The following is a 16826-nucleotide window of genomic DNA, read 5'->3' as shown; positions in this document are numbered from 1 at the left end:
TACAACACTTATAGGCAGTGTACCTAATCGTACAGTAGTGTAGTTTTTAGTAAGTCCGGTTCGTTCCACAGGGATCTTAGCCAAGTTTAACGCTATATTATATTTTTAAATATATAAATATATATAAGTAGTATTATTATTATAAAAGGGGCTTTTTACCGTTTAATGACCGGTTTGTCGATTTTAAAACTTTAGTCGCAGTTAAAATCTAATGTAAAATATTAAAAATAAAAAATAACTTAATTTAAAGCGTAAAGTAAATAACGATAATGAAATTGTGATAAATAAAAGTGCGATAAAATAAAATTGCGATAATTAAAAAGTTCGATAATTAAAAGTGCATTTAAATAAAATGACAGTAAATAAAAGTGCGATAATTAAAAGTGCAATTAAATATGAAATAAAGGAATTATGCTTATTTAAACTTTCGTAATCATGATGTTTGACGTGTTGATTTTAGTTTATTCCCATGGGTTAATTGTCCTTTGTCCTGGATTATTCAATTTGTCCGTCTGGTTTTTGTCCATAACAGTCCATCAGTCATAAATATAAAGTGCGAGTGTCCTCGTCAAATTATCCTTAAATCTGAAGTTAAATATTCCAACTAATTGGGGACTTAAACTATAATTACACCAAGTGTCCTTGTATATAATTCACCCCTGTTTTAATAAGTCCATTAACTATTAATCCATTCCCGTGTCCGGTTAAATGAACGATTATTAGTACTTATAAATATCCCGCCCATCGTGTCCGGTCGAGTGTATATGGTTATTTATAGGTACGTCCAATTGTAAATCTTTATATTAAATTAACAAACTATCATTTAATTAAACAAATATAAAGCCCATTAATAGCCCATAGTCTAATTTCCACAAGTGTCGTTCTTTTGTTCAAACCCCAATTATGGTACAAAGCCCAATTACCCCGTCTTTAATATTTTAGCCTAACATCACGATTACTTCGGCTTAATAATAGCGTTAATAACTTAGTTACGAGACATTAACTTACAATGATTAATTATAGCATAGCGTTACACGGACAGAATTTCGACTTACACCCTTACAACATTCGCTAACATACTCTTATTATTATTAAAATTAAAATTAAAATTAAAATTATAATATATATATATATATATATATATATATATATATATATATATATATATATATATATATACATATATATATATATATATATATATATATATATATATATATATATATATATATATATATATATATATATATATATATATATATGTATGTATACGTGAGAGATAGAGAAAGAAAAAGATGTGTTTTTGTTCGACCAAAACTGCGAAATTTATAGATGTGGCCAGCATATTGGGGCCATGCGATCGCATAGAATTTTCACTTCCAGGCCATGCGATCGCATGGCCTGCTTTTCCAGCTCACATTTTGTTGTTTGCTTCTTGCCGACGATTTTATAAATATATATAATATATATATAATTTTTAAGAATTATTTATATATTATATTATATTTATGTACATAGTTGACTTGTAATTTTTAGTCCGTTGCGTCGAGCGTTGAGAGTTGACTCTGGTCCCGGTTCTGGATTTTCGAACGTCCTTGCGTACAATTTAATATCTTGTACTTTGCGTTTCGCGTCTTGTACTCTTGTAATTTTGAGACGTTTCTCATTAATAATTTGAACCACTTTGATTGTACTTTGTACTTTTGAGCTTGTTGGTCGTTTGCGTCTTCAATTCGTTGAATCTGTCTTTTGTCTTCACCTTTTATTATTTAAACGAATATTACTTGTAAATAGAACAATTGCAACTAAAAGCTTGTCTTTCTTGAGGGATAATGCTATGAAATATATGTTCGTTTTTAGCATTATCAAATATTCCCACACTTGAGCGTTGCTTGTCCTCAAGCAATATACTCTTGAAATAAAAATACTAGAATCACTTCTTTACTCTTCACACTTTGTACATCAGTGATTTTTATACGGCGGTATGAACAATGATAATAACGATGTGGTTTACAGTCCCACATGACTATGAAAATTTAGATCCTTTAAGGAAATTTGATCTTTATGAAACATTTGATCTTTTGAATATTAAATCTAGCTTTTACCCTAGATAAGTTTTTCGGAATAACCCTTCACCGGTGTTTGCAAATTGTTTTTGTGGGTTTCAGATTTAAAAATTTTAGCTCAAAACTTATGGTTTTGTGTCACCCACTTGCTAACCTTGTATTGGGAATGCAACACGTCCAGTATACTTGCTCCGTATATTACCTTTCGGTAAACTACCGTCCGGTTGTAAAGGAAAGCGTTGAACAAGCAACTGTTAAGGCAATGTCCCCTGACATACTTTTAATTACGGTCTATATCGTGTCGGATGCAATTACTATCCTTTGTAGGAGCAATAGTAAAGCTCACCCTTATGGTTTTTCGGTCTGGCACAAGGTCCTGTCTTTGACCATGCTATGCAACCACCGTTCTTACGGTTGAGACCCGATTTAGTTAAGGTGACCTAATGAATTCCAGGTGAATTCCTAGGATTTTACGTTCAATGGTAATGAACGCATTGAAAATAGGGTTTTCAGAAAACAAATCGGTTTGTAATTTGATCAAAATATTTTCTCGTTCAAGCTCGAGTTTAGATATCATTGAATTCTATGAGTTTGAATTCTCAATCTTTAAGGTCAATCTCAAAGATTGAGTAATATCAGGCTTAAAAGCTGATTTTTGATCTTTAAGGAGATTATCCTTTCTGGGGATCTGATTTATTAGTCTTATCAAGCTAATTTGCACGGCGCCCTTCCCATTTTACGAGACTGATCCTCTCATGGTTAGAATAAGTCTGACCACTTGGCGACCCTGTTTGATGCTGAGGTCCGTGGATTTCCAGCTGATTTTTTAGAAAACTTTTCAAGGTTTTTCGTAGACTCTACAACTGGTCTGGACGACAACTTTCTGACCTAAATCAAGAAGCGCGTGTCTTTTTCGGAAGACTTTACTTCCTTTTAATGATGGAATTGATTCATCGTGTAGATCCATATTTCTTTCAAATATATTACAATTTACCGGGTAAAACGGTTAATTTTGTCCAAAACAAAAGTATCTTAAATTATTTATACAAAAATATGTGATATATGTTTTAAATAACTTGGTAAATTTTTCCCACACTTGGCTTTTATTTTTCTTTCTTTGCCTTTTTATTGTCCTCTATTTCATTTTAAATAAATTCTAACATTTAAGTTTGTTTCTCAATTTATGTCCTTTCCGAGGTAACAATAATTTCGGTGTTAACACCTAGTTTTATCGTTCATAAATATGTATAAACATGATTTTGAGTTCATTTAATTGAAAATTTTGAAAAATTTTACTAGAATTGGGTAGTCAGTATATAAGACTAGGGCTGTTCTTTATTATCAGAGAGCACTAGATTCTAATACAACTATTGCGTTACTAGTATTTTTTTTAATGGTAACCAAGTGTATAAGTTAAAATTTTTAAAAAACCGAAAGAATTTAACCCCTTCCCACACTTAAGATCTTGCAATGCCCTCATTTGCAAGAAATCAGTAACAATTTAATTTATTGAGGGTGAGTAGCGTAGAAAAATGATTAAATTTTACCGAAGTTTCCAAACATATTGGCTTTTTTTTTGTTTTTGGCATACTTTAATTCAATAAGATTAAAATTAATGATAATAAAAGTTCTCGTCCCTCCCTTGGGTAGAGCAATTTCGGTTCAACGACCTAGTTTTCAACTCACGACGAATTTTTAGAAATCACATTTTTAACTTAGTGAAAATAAAGTAAATTTTTGTTTTTAAATTCACACCAAACTTTAATTTAAAATTGAAAGGACCCGTTCATATACATTATAAACGATTCACAATAGTTGATTACATCGCGAGGTATTTGACCTATATATGATACGTTTTACAAACATTGCATTCGTTTTTAAAAGACAAACTTTCTTTACATCAAAAATTGACGGCATGCATACCATTTCATATTACATCCAACTATAATTGACTTAATATTAATCTTGATGAACTCAATGACTCGAATGCAACGTCTTTCAAAGTATGTCTTGAATGACTCCAAGTAATATCCTTAAAATGAGCTAATGCACAGCGGAAGATTTCTTTAATACCTGAGAATAAACATGCTTTAAAGTGTCAACCAAAAGGTTGGTGAGTTCATTAGTTTATCATAATCCATCATTTCCGTAATAGTAATAGACCACAAGATTTCAGTTACTATAAATATCCGTACACTCGCAAGTGTATAAAAGTATTCTATAAGTTGTAGGCACCCGGTAACAAGCCTTAACGTTCATGTTTTACCCTCTGAAGTACACCAGATCAGGTGTGTTTAAAATAACCTCGAAGTACTAAAGCATCCCATAGTCAGGATGGGGTTTGTCAGGCCCAATAGATCTATCTTTAGGATTCGCGCCTACCGTACATAGACAAGTAGTTTAATGTTACCAAGCTAAGGGTATATGTAACGACCCTGGTTTTTCCTACGTTATTTATTAATAATTATTATTATTAATACGCTTGATTAAACGAATGTATGTTATTACATTTACATGTTGCTTTAATTGCCCGTACTTGAACTTTAAATGCCCGAAACGTCTTTGTGACACCCGGAACTTGCACGAATAATATTTTAAGATATTATTTACATTCATGATTAATTTTATTAATCATTTTAATTAACTAAAGCTATTAGTTAGTTACTTGGGCTTAAGTTGGACTTTTAGTGGACTTACATGTTACTTGCATACAACTTGGGCTTTATACATGTACATGGACTTATGAGAGCCCACCCTACTTATTAGTTGGACATTATTAGCCCATAAGACTTGTAAGTAGTATTTAGAGAAGTAAACAAACTAGTTAAGAGACTTGGAATCTAGTTGACATGTGATTCCCATGTAAACACCACCATTACCCAACTTTTAAAACTTTGCACACAAGGAACTAGTAGGCAACACACTCCCCCCTCTTTTTGCTGCTGTAACCGTGGACCTAGGGGGGGGATACAAGAGATTTTGTTTACCTTACTTACTCACTAGTTCACTTGCTCACTCATTTCTCATAAACACACACACTTGCTTCATCTTTTCTCTTATCTTTCTCTCAAGTTCTTCTTTCTTTCTTGTAAGTGTTTGAAACAACTTCTTTTCTTCTTTTCTTTGTTGGTAAAAACTGATTTCTACATGAACATAATCATCATAAATCTTTGTTGTTAAAACTTTTGTTACTTGTTCTTGTTTAAAGTTAATTACTTGTAGGTTACTAAGTTGTTTACTTACTTACTTTCATGTTACAAGATCAAACTTCTTAGTTTGATTCTTCATTTATATCTTGTATTTAACAAGAACATCAAGAACATAATCTCTCTAGTTATGTTCTACATATTTTGTTTCAAAGAATTAAAGTTCATAGTTGTATAAACTCTTTACTTGTAGTTCTTGAAGTAACTTTGAAGTTACTTCACTTAAAGATCAACTTGGGTTGAATCTTTAAAAGTAAGAGCAACTATGAATCATCTTCTTGTTTAGTTAGTTTTCTACTTTATTTTGTTTCAAAAGATTTAAAGTTTATAATCTTTATAATTGTTACTTGTGTTCTTGTTTGTTGTATGTTACTAGAATACCACCTTCATGGTTGGTTTAGGCTTATCATTCATTTTCTTTATTTCTTATTGTTAGTTGCTTACTACACCTTTGAACAAGGACATGAAAACAACAAGAGCTTACACTTTGGTGCAAGTATCATGGATCCAACACTTGGTTGTGATCTTTCTTAGTGTTCATGAACTTGTTCATAAACTTACATGTAACCTTGGTTCATCAAACACCTACAACACTTGCACTTGAGTTATGATGGACAAACCTTGGTCAAAATGATGTTAACACATCAACGAGTTGTACACTTGAAGCTATACGCATCAAGAATGAGAACCGTGATAAACATCAAGCACCGAGACAACCGGAACTCTCCAAAACCCACTGTTCTGTCCAAGACCTACTGACCTGATGCTTCTGGAACAGACCAGTAGACCTGGGCTGTTCTAACCTTGATTTTTAGATAGAACTTTTCGAGTATATAACTTTTCATATAGGACTCGTCTTAATCCGAGTTACGGTTTAGGATTTATGGCCCTCCGATCGTTACCATGTCCTTTAACGTTGTGCAGAAATTTCTGACCTACTCGCACTTAGACCGTCGCCACGGTCAAACCAAGACGAGTTTGCTTCTGTAAATTTTACCACACTTAAGGGACTCATAGACGGAGCCATGACCACTGGTCTCACCTTAATTCAGTAAGGGTAGAGGCCGTGGTGACTGACCGAAGTCAGCCTTTGTTTTAAACGACTTTCATAAACGAGTCTTACTTGTTACCTTTTGTTTAATGATGATTGATGATGACCCTTATGACCTTAATTACGTACTTGTAAACCTTTTGAGATGACTTATTGACTTAGTGCTATTTGACTTAGGTTGAGGACGTTTGGACCGTTACTTGCACACCACTTTCCGACTACTACCTTACCATTACTACTAATCATTGTGAGTTATAGCATTCCCTTTTTACTTTAACTTATTTTGGGAACTGAGAATGCATGCGGATTTTATGTTTTACATACTAGGCACGAGTACTTAAACTTTATATATGTGTGGGTTATATAACGGCAGAAACATTCCCTTTAGCTCGGTAACGTTTAATCATTGGTTTTTGAACCGTGAACGCGAATCTTAGATATGGATCCATAGGGTTTGACATCCCCACTCGGGCTAGTAGCGCTAGCATTTAACGAGTGTTTAATACTTCGAGGTTATACGCACTTGCCAAGTGCACTTTAAGGGGGTACTTTAAACGTTAAGTTAGTTACCGGGTGCCCACGGTTAAGCATATACTTTTACATACTTTTGAAACGCTCGTTGTAGCACTGAAATCTCGTGGCCTACCTTACATACTGTTATACTTAAACTATAGCTCACCAACCTTTGTGTTGACCTTTTTAAGCATGTATTTTCTCAGGTGCTTGAAGTCGCTTCCGCTATCTTACTAGTCGTGCTGTAGAACCCGCTGCCTAGAGTTGTTATCGCATGACTACTTATGTTGCATTCAAACTTTTTTCTTATGAACTTATGTTATGTAACGACCATTATGGTCACGTACACTTATTTAATGCTTCTACTTAGTGAAGCATACTTTGATTTGTAAAACAATTGACGTATGTTATGACGTCACTTTTATTAATGAATGTAAACTCTGTTTTGAAAACGCATATAGTACTTAACCTTGTAATGATCCTGCTGATGATGGTCCGTACATGATGATTTAGTACGGGGCGTCACATTTGGTATCAGAGCATTGGTTGTAGGGAATTAGGATGCATTAGTGAGTCTAAGACCGACCCGAGTAGGATTCACTAATAGGGCTAATCTACAACTTGTTAGTTTACTTGTTTCCGCTAAACTTACTGCATGCTGCTGCTTACTGTTACTGCTATATGCCGTATGCTGCTACGTGATTTCACTACTGCATGCTATTACTTGCTTTCGATTGCATGCTAGTTTCGTACGATTACTGATATTGCCATGCTACTTATTGTTATACATGAATTAAACTGTTGGCCTATTATTTGCTTGCTTTATGACATACTGACATGGAAAATTTATTTTTCCTTGTTCAGATGTCGGACGTTCCACCTACTGACATCCCGAGCGGCTCAGGCCCCGTTGTTCCTCCCACTGCTGCACCTGCTGCTGCTGCTGCTGCTGCTGACATTCCGGCCCCGACACCCACTGGCGACCCCGGCGCCTCTAGTTCTGGAGCTAGCTCTAGTGTGCCTATTCCGGCGTCTTCTTCCAGACCCCTGAGGCAACTGGCTTGCATTGGTGGCATGGAGATCCCCGCGGAGTTCGGGGAAGGACCCTTCCGTAATCACTGGCGCACACCTTGCCGACGCACTGCCGACGGCCGCTTAGCCGTGATTACGCCAGGCCGACACCGACAGATGTTGGCCGCTTTCGGATATGTTGAGCCACCCGCACCACCACCGCATGATTCAGACGACGGTTCTTCCACCGATGCTTCTTCAGACGACACCTCATCTGACGACTCCAGTGATGAGGAGGATCCCGCTGACCGACCGATTCAGGCACCTTCTACCCCGCCGAAGAAGCGGTATCGCTTCGCTGGCATAATTCCTGGTCGTACTGTCACTGACGCTTATGGTCGGCGTCGTAGGATCACTGCTCGTAAACGGCTGGTGCCGTACCCCGCCGACCCACTGATATTACCGTCCCCACCCAGAGCCGGACCATCCACTTCAGCACCACCGGCTCCACCTGCACCGCCAGCACCACCTGCCCCACCATCTTCCTCTAATGAGGAAATGAGGCGGGAGATTGAGATTCTCCAGACTCGAGTTACTGAGCTCGAGGAGCAGTTGGCTCATGTTTTGGACATCTTGTACCCACCATCGCCGTAGGACTTTGTACTAGATTCTGTATTGTAATCTCTTTTGTAATTTCATATTTCACTTATGTAATGTACGAACTTATTGTAATGTATGAACTTATTATCATTAATGAATGGAATTTGTGTTGCTTACTTCTTGCGCAAGTGTTCTATTTACGTTATCATCTCATGGTTTTGTGGTACCTATATCTGCTTGCGTTATTTAATCAACATGTGTTGTGCTGTTTTCATGTTGGTTGTTATATAATGTACTATTATTATTTGCATAATGGATTTTGACTTGAGTCAAAATGTTTGTATAGAACATCATGGCCAACGGGAGATCTATCCCCACCGCGGCACAAATTGAGGAAATGATTAACGAGCGAGTCGCTGCTGCACTAGCTGAAAGACAACCCCAAGTTCCACCACTACCGCCTGTCAATCCACCTGTCGTCCGAGATGGGTGTACTTACAAGGAATTTCAAAACTGCAAGCCACACTACTTCAGTGGCACTGAGGGACCCGTCGGTCTCACCAGATGGTTCGAAAAGTTGGAATCGGTATTCAGGGTTAGCAATTGTTCTGAGGCTAACAAAACGAAATTTGCATCTTGCACGCTGTCTGATGGCGCGCTCACATGGTGGAATACCATGGCCCAAGCGAAAGGAATTGATGAGGCGTATGCTACGCCTTGGGAAGAATTTAAATGTGCTATGATCGAGGAATACTGTCCGAGAACCGAGATTCAAAAGATGGAAATCGAATTTATGCAATTGAAAACCGTAGGGAACGACCTTAACAGCTACAACCGTAGGTTTTTGGAATTGGCTCTTATGTGTCCAACCATGGTCACCCCCGAATTTAAGCGTTTGGAGAAATACTTCTCGGGACTTCCTAAGTCCATCAAGGGTAATGTTACCTCATCCAAACCACCAAGTGTTCCCGAAGCAATGCGCATGGCGCATACTCTCTTGAATCAAATCATCCTTGACGAGCCGGAGAAGGCTAAGTTCGAAACTGTTAGTGGTGAAAAGAGGAAATGGGACAACAACCACAACAACAACAGGGGTAGGAACTATGATCAAAACCCGGCAAAACGACATGAAGGGTTCAGGCAAAACAACAACATGCACAACAACAACACCAACCCCAACAACAACAACCGCACCAATCCGAACTACAAAGGGACCTTACCACAATGCAATAGGTGCTACAAGCACCACACTGGGTATTGCAATGTTATCTGTGAGAAGTGCCAACGATCTGGACATGTTGGCAAGGATTGCAAGGTTACCACTTTGAACGTGAAGCCAAACCACAACAACAATGGGCCTAAGAAGTGTTATGAATGTGGAAAGACGGGCCATTTCAGAAACGAGTGTCCTAACAAGCGTAAGGATGGCGGACCACCACGTGCTAGAGCCTTCAACGTTAATGCAAGGGACGCTCGCGACAACCCCGACTTGGTGACAGGTATATTCAAGATCAACAATCTTTTAGCTTCTGTCCTATTTGATACTGGTGCCGATAGGAGCTATGTGTGTAGACATTTTTGTGATAAGTTAGATTGGTCGTTAGTTCCTTTGAAGGAAAGTATGCTTGTCGAGGTCGCCAATGGAAAACTTGAAAAGGTTGACCATATTAGTCGTGGAGCTATTATCAACATAGCTGGTGCTGATTTCGAAATTGATTTGATACCTATCAAACTGGGAAGTTTTGACGCGATCGTCGGTATGGATTGGTTGAGCAAGATAAAGGCCGATGTTATCTGTGGAGATAAAGCACTTCGCATACCACAAGGAGATGGCGAACCACTGGTTATCTAGGGAGAGAGATGTACCTCGAAGTTGAACCTCATTAGTTGCGTGAAAGCGCAAAAGATTATGAAGAAGGGACGCTTTGCTGTCCTAGCACATGTGAAAGCGGTAGAAACTGAGATGAAGAACGTGAACGACGTTCGAATTGTGAACGAATTTTCTGATGTCTTCCCAGAGGAATTGCCTGGATTACCACCGCAGAGAGCAGTAGAGTTTCAGATTGACTTAGTGCCAGGAGCTGCACCTGTAGCTCGCGCACCTTATAGACTCGCACCTTCCGAGATGCAAGAATTACAGAGTCAACTACAAGAGCTATTAGATCGAGGGTTTATCCAACCAAGCTTCTCGCCTTGGGGCGCACCTGTGTTGTTTGTAAAGAAGAAGGATGGATCCTTCCGTATGTGTATCGACTACCGTGAACTCAACAAATTGACTATCAAGAATCGATATCCTCTTCCACGAATTGATGATCTTTTTGATCAACTACAAGGATCGAGCGTTTATTCAAAGATCGATTTGCGATCCGGATATCACCAGCTGAGGGTGAAGGAAAGTGACGTGATGAAAACTGCATTCAGGACCCGTTATGGTCATTATGAGTTCCTCGTGATGCCATTCGGTTTGACAAATGCACCTGCCGTGTTCATGGATCTCATGAATCGTGTCTGCAAGCCTTACTTGGATAAGTTTGTTATCGTCTTCATAGATGATATCCTCATCTACTCTAAGAGCGAAGAAGAACATGAGCAACACCTTCGGCTAGTGCTTGAACTCTTAAGACAAGAGCAACTTTACGCCAAATTCTCCAAGTGCGAATTTTGGTTGAAGGAAGTACAGTTTTTGGGTCATGTTGTGAGCGACCAGGGTATCAAAGTTGATCCCGCCAAGATTGAAGCCATCAGCAAGTGGGAGACCCCCACTACTCCAACGCATATTCGCCAATTTCTAGGTCTCGCCGGTTATTATCGAAGGTTTATCGAAGGATTTTCTCTGATTGCGCGTCCTTTGACCGCACTGACTCACAAGGGCAAGAAGTTCATTTGGGAACCCACACACGAATCAGCATTCCAAACTTTGAAGAAGAAGTTAACCTCCGCACCTATCCTATCACTTCCTGAAGGCAGTGACGACTTTGTTGTTTATTGCGATGCATCGAAGAGTGGTTTTGGTTGTGTACTGATGCAACGATCAAAGGTTATTGCCTATGCCTCCCGCCAATTGAAGATTCACGAGCGGAACTACACTACACATGATCTCGAACTTGGAGCCGTTGTCTTTGCACTCAAATTGTGGAGACATTATTTGTATGGAACTAAGAGCACTATCTTCACCGATCACAAGAGTCTCCAGCACATCTTCGATCAGAAGCAATTGAATATGAGACAGCGTCGATGGATCGAGACGCTCAACGACTACGATTGTGAACTCCGTTATCACCCTGGCAAGGCCAATGTTGTAGCTGACGCTTTAAGCCGAAAGGAGAGAACGGCACCTCTCCGTGTTAGGGCTCTGAACATCACCATCCATTCGAACCTCAACAACCAGATCAGAGTAGCCCAAGTTGAGGCTCTCAAGGAGGAGAACATATCTCACGAGCATTTGAACATACTTGTCTCTCGATTCGAGGTTAGAGAGTCTGGACTCCGATGTTATGCCGGAAGAATTTGGGTACCTTACTATGGAGATCTACGAAGCCTGATACTTGATGAAGCACACAAATCGAGATATTCGATTCACCCCGGTGCAGGTAAGATGTACCACGACCTTAAAGAACAGTATTGGTGGCCGAATCTTAAGAAGGACGTTGCGACTTATGTTGGAAAGTGTTTGACTTGCTCGAAGGTTAAAGCCGAGCATCAGAGACCTTCTGGGTTACTTCAACAGCCGGAAATCCCACAATGGAAGTGGGAAAGGATCACAATGGATTTCATTACTAAGCTGCTGAAGACGGTGGGCGGATGCGATACTATTTGGGTTATTGTTGACCGCCTCACCAAATCTGCACACTTCCTAGCGATGAAGGAAACTGATACAATGGAAAGACTTGCTCAGCTGTACATCAAAGAGTTTGTATCTCGTCATGGTGTACCTTTATCAATCATCTCCGATCGCGATCCCCGTTTTGCTTCCAGATTTTGGCGTTCTTTGCAAGAAGCCATGGGAACTCGTCTTGACATGAGTACTGCTTATCATCCTCAGACTGACGGGCAAAGTGAACGAACGATTCAGACCTTGGAGGACATGCTGCGTGCATGTGTCATTGATTTTGGGAAGGCCTGGGAAAGGCATTTGCCACTCGCCGAATTCTCGTACAACAACAGTTATCACTCAAGCATTAATGCTGCACCTTTTGAAGCATTGTATGGTCGTAAGTGCCGATCTCCTATTTGTTGGGCCGAAGTAGGCGAAAAGCAAATCACCGGACCCGAGGTAGTTCACGAAACCACGGAGAAGATTGCTCAGATCCAAGCTAGACTTAAGACTGCCCGTGATCGCCAAAAGAGCTATGCCGATCTTAAACAGAAAGACTTTGAATTTAATGTTGGTGATCGTGTAATGTTGAAGGTTGCACCTTGGAAAGGTGTGATCCGTTTTGGAAAACGCGGAAAGTTGAACCCACGATACATTGGTCCTTTCGAGATCTTGGAACGTGTTGGACCAGTTGCTTACCGTTTGGATCTACCAGCACAATTGAGCTCAGTTCATCCTACCTTCCATGTGTCAAACTTGAAGAAGTGTCTTGCTGCACCCGAACTCATCATACCATTGGAAGAACTTACTATTGATGACAAACTCCACTTTGTGGAGGAACCTGTTGAGATTATGGATCGTGAGATCAAAACTTTGAAACGCAACAAGATTCCGATTGTACGAGTACGATGGAATGCCAAACGAGGACCTGAGTTTACTTGGGAACGAGAGGATCAAATGATGCGGAAATATCCTCATCTTTTCCCGACTCCTCCATCTACTTCAGCTTAAATTTCGGGACGAAATTTTCTTTAACAGGTGGGTAATGTAACGACCCTAGTTTTTCCTACGTTATTTATTAATAATTATTATTATTAATACGCTTGATTAAACGAATGTATGTTATTACATTTACATGTTGCTTTAATTGCCCGTACTTGAACTTTAAATGCCCGAAACGTCTTTGTGACACCCGGAACTTGCACGAATAATATTTTAAGATATTATTTACATTCATGATTAATTTTATTAATCATTTTAATTAACTAAAGCTATTAGTTAGTTACTTGGGCTTAAGTTGGACTTTTAGTGGACTTACATGTTACTTGCATACAACTTGGGCTTTATACATGTACATGGACTTATGAGAGCCCACCCTACTTATTAGTTGGACATTATTAGCCCATAAGACTTGTAAGTAGTATTTAGAGAAGTAAACAAACTAGTTAAGAGACTTGGAATCTAGTTGACATGTGATTCCCATGTAAACACCACCATTACCCAACTTTTAAAACTTTGCACACAAGGAACTAGTAGGCAACACACTCCCCCCTCTTTTTGCTGCTGTAACCGTGGACCTAGGGGGGGGATACAAGAGATTTTGTTTACCTTACTTACTCACTAGTTCACTTGCTCACTCATTTCTCATAAACACACACACTTGCTTCATCTTTTCTCTTATCTTTCTCTCAAGTTCTTCTTTCTTTCTTGTAAGTGTTTGAAACAACTTCTTTTCTTCTTTTCTTTGTTGGTAAAAACTGATTTCTACATGAACATAATCATCATAAATCTTTGTTGTTAAAACTTTTGTTACTTGTTCTTGTTTAAAGTTAATTACTTGTAGGTTACTAAGTTGTTTACTTACTTACTTTCATGTTACAAGATCAAACTTCTTAGTTTGATTCTTCATTTATATCTTGTATTTAACAAGAACATCAAGAACATAATCTCTCTAGTTATGTTCTACATATTTTGTTTCAAAGAATTAAAGTTCATAGTTGTATAAACTCTTTACTTGTAGTTCTTGAAGTAACTTTGAAGTTACTTCACTTAAAGATCAACTTGGGTTGAATCTTTAAAAGTAAGAGCAACTATGAATCATCTTCTTGTTTAGTTAGTTTTCTACTTTATTTTGTTTCAAAAGATTTAAAGTTTATAATCTTTATAATTGTTACTTGTGTTCTTGTTTGTTGTATGTTACTAGAATACCACCTTCATGGTTGGTTTAGGCTTATCATTCATTTTCTTTATTTCTTATTGTTAGTTGCTTACTACACATTTGAACAAGGACATGAAAACAACAAGAGCTTACACTTTGGTGCAAGTATCATGGATCCAACACTTGGTTGTGATCTTTCTTAGTGTTCATGAACTTGTTCATAAACTTACATGTAACCTTGGTTCATCAAACACCTACAACACTTGCACTTGAGTTATGATGGACAAACCTTGGTCAAAATGATGTTAACACATCAACGAGTTGTACACTTGAAGCTATACACATCAAGAATGAGAACCGTGATAAACATCAAGCACCGAGACAACCGGAACTCTCCAAAACCCACTGTTCTGTCCAAGACCTACTGACCTGATGCTTCTGGAACAGACCAGTAGACCTGGGTTGTTCTAACCTTGATTTTTAGATATAAATTTTCGAGTAGATAACTTTTCATATAGGACTCGTCTTAATCCGAGTTACGGTTTAGGATTTATGGCCCTCCGATCGTTACCATGTCCTTTAACGTTGTGCAGAAATTTCTGACCTACTCGCACTTAGACCGTCGCCACGGTCAAACCAAGACGAGTTTGCTTCTGTAAATTTTACCACACTTAAGGGACTCATAGACGGAGCCATGACCACTGGTCTCACCTTAATTCAGTAAGGGTAGAGGCCGTGGTGACTGACCGAAGTAAGCCTTTGTTTTAAACGACTTTCATAAACGAGTCTTACTTGTTACCTTTTGTTTAATGATGATTGATGATGACCCTTATGACCTTAATTACGTACTTGTAAACCTTTTGAGACGACTTATTGACTTAGTGCTATTTGACTTAGGTTGAGGACGTTTGGACCGTTACTTGCACACCACTTTCCGACTACTACCTTACCATTACTACTAATCATTGTGAGTTATAGCATTCCCTTTTTACTTTAACTTATTTTGGGAACTGAGAATGCATGCGGATTTTATGTTTTACATACTAGGCACGAGTACTTAAACTTTATATATGTGTGGGTTATATAACGGCAGAAACATTCCCTTTAGCTCGGTAACGTTTAATCATTGGTTTTTGAACCGTGAACGCGAATCTTAGATATGGATCCATAGGGTTTGACATCCCCACTCGGGCTAGTAGCGCTAGCATTTAACGAGTGTTTAATACTTCGAGGTTATACGCACTTGCCAAGTGCACTTTAAGGGGGTACTTTAAACGTTAAGTTAGTTACCGGGTGCCCACGGTTAAGCATATACTTTTACATACTTTTGAAACGCTCGTTGTAGCACTGAAATCTCGTGGCCTACCTTACATACTGTTATACTTAAACTATAGCTCACCAACCTTTGTGTTGACCTTTTTAAGCATGTATTTTCTCAGGTGCTTGAAGTCGCTTCCGCTATCTTACTAGTCGTGCTGTAGAACCCGCTGCCTAGAGTTGTTATCGCATGACTACTTATGTTGCATTCAAACTTTTTTCTTATGAACTTATGTTATGTAACGACCATTATGGTCACGTACACTTATTTAATGCTTCTACTTAGTGAAGCATACTTTGATTTGTAAAACAATTGACGTATGTTATGACGTCACTTTTATTAATGAATGTAAACTCTGTTTTGAAAACGCATATAGTACTTAACCTTGTAATGATCCTGCTGATGATGGTCCGTACATGATGATTTAGTACGGGGCGTCACAGTATATTTCTGGTTTAAACCCACATAGAATTAGTTTTAGTACTTGTGCCTATTTCGTAAAATATTTATAAATCAGCGCATGTATTCTCAGCCCAAAAATATATATAAAAAGGGAGCAAATGAAACTCACAATACTGTATTTTGTAGCAATTATGTATATGACGGCACTGAACAAGTGCAGGGTTTGTCTCGGATTCACGAACCTATATTAAGTATATATATTTATATGTTGGTCAATATCTGTCTAACAATTTAGGTCAAGTCGTAGTGTATCACAATCCTAATGCTCGAGACCGACATGCAAAAGTCAACAAAAGTCAACTTGACCCAAAATGACTTTCAAAATCTATACATGTTTATTATATAACTTATATATAGTAGTTTTATATATTTAAATATATTTATCAGATCTTATTATACTAAATAATACAAGTCATTTATTAATAAATAAAAATTTATATTAAAATTCATATATGATAAAAATATACTTTTATATATCTCAAGTAATAAAATTTATAAAATTCACTTAATATCATAAAAATATAGTGGTATGTATTATTAATGTAATTACATTACGTGTGGTAAAAATATCTTTGTACGCATATTTATTTGATAAAATAATATTAATATTGATAATAATAATAATGA

Source organism: Rutidosis leptorrhynchoides, chromosome 6, assembly GCF_046630445.1.
Source record: "Rutidosis leptorrhynchoides isolate AG116_Rl617_1_P2 chromosome 6, CSIRO_AGI_Rlap_v1, whole genome shotgun sequence".
Lineage (NCBI taxonomy): Eukaryota > Viridiplantae > Streptophyta > Magnoliopsida > Asterales > Asteraceae > Rutidosis > Rutidosis leptorrhynchoides.
The sequence above is the reverse complement of the archived record's forward strand: the minus strand, read 5'-3'. Positions refer to the sequence as shown.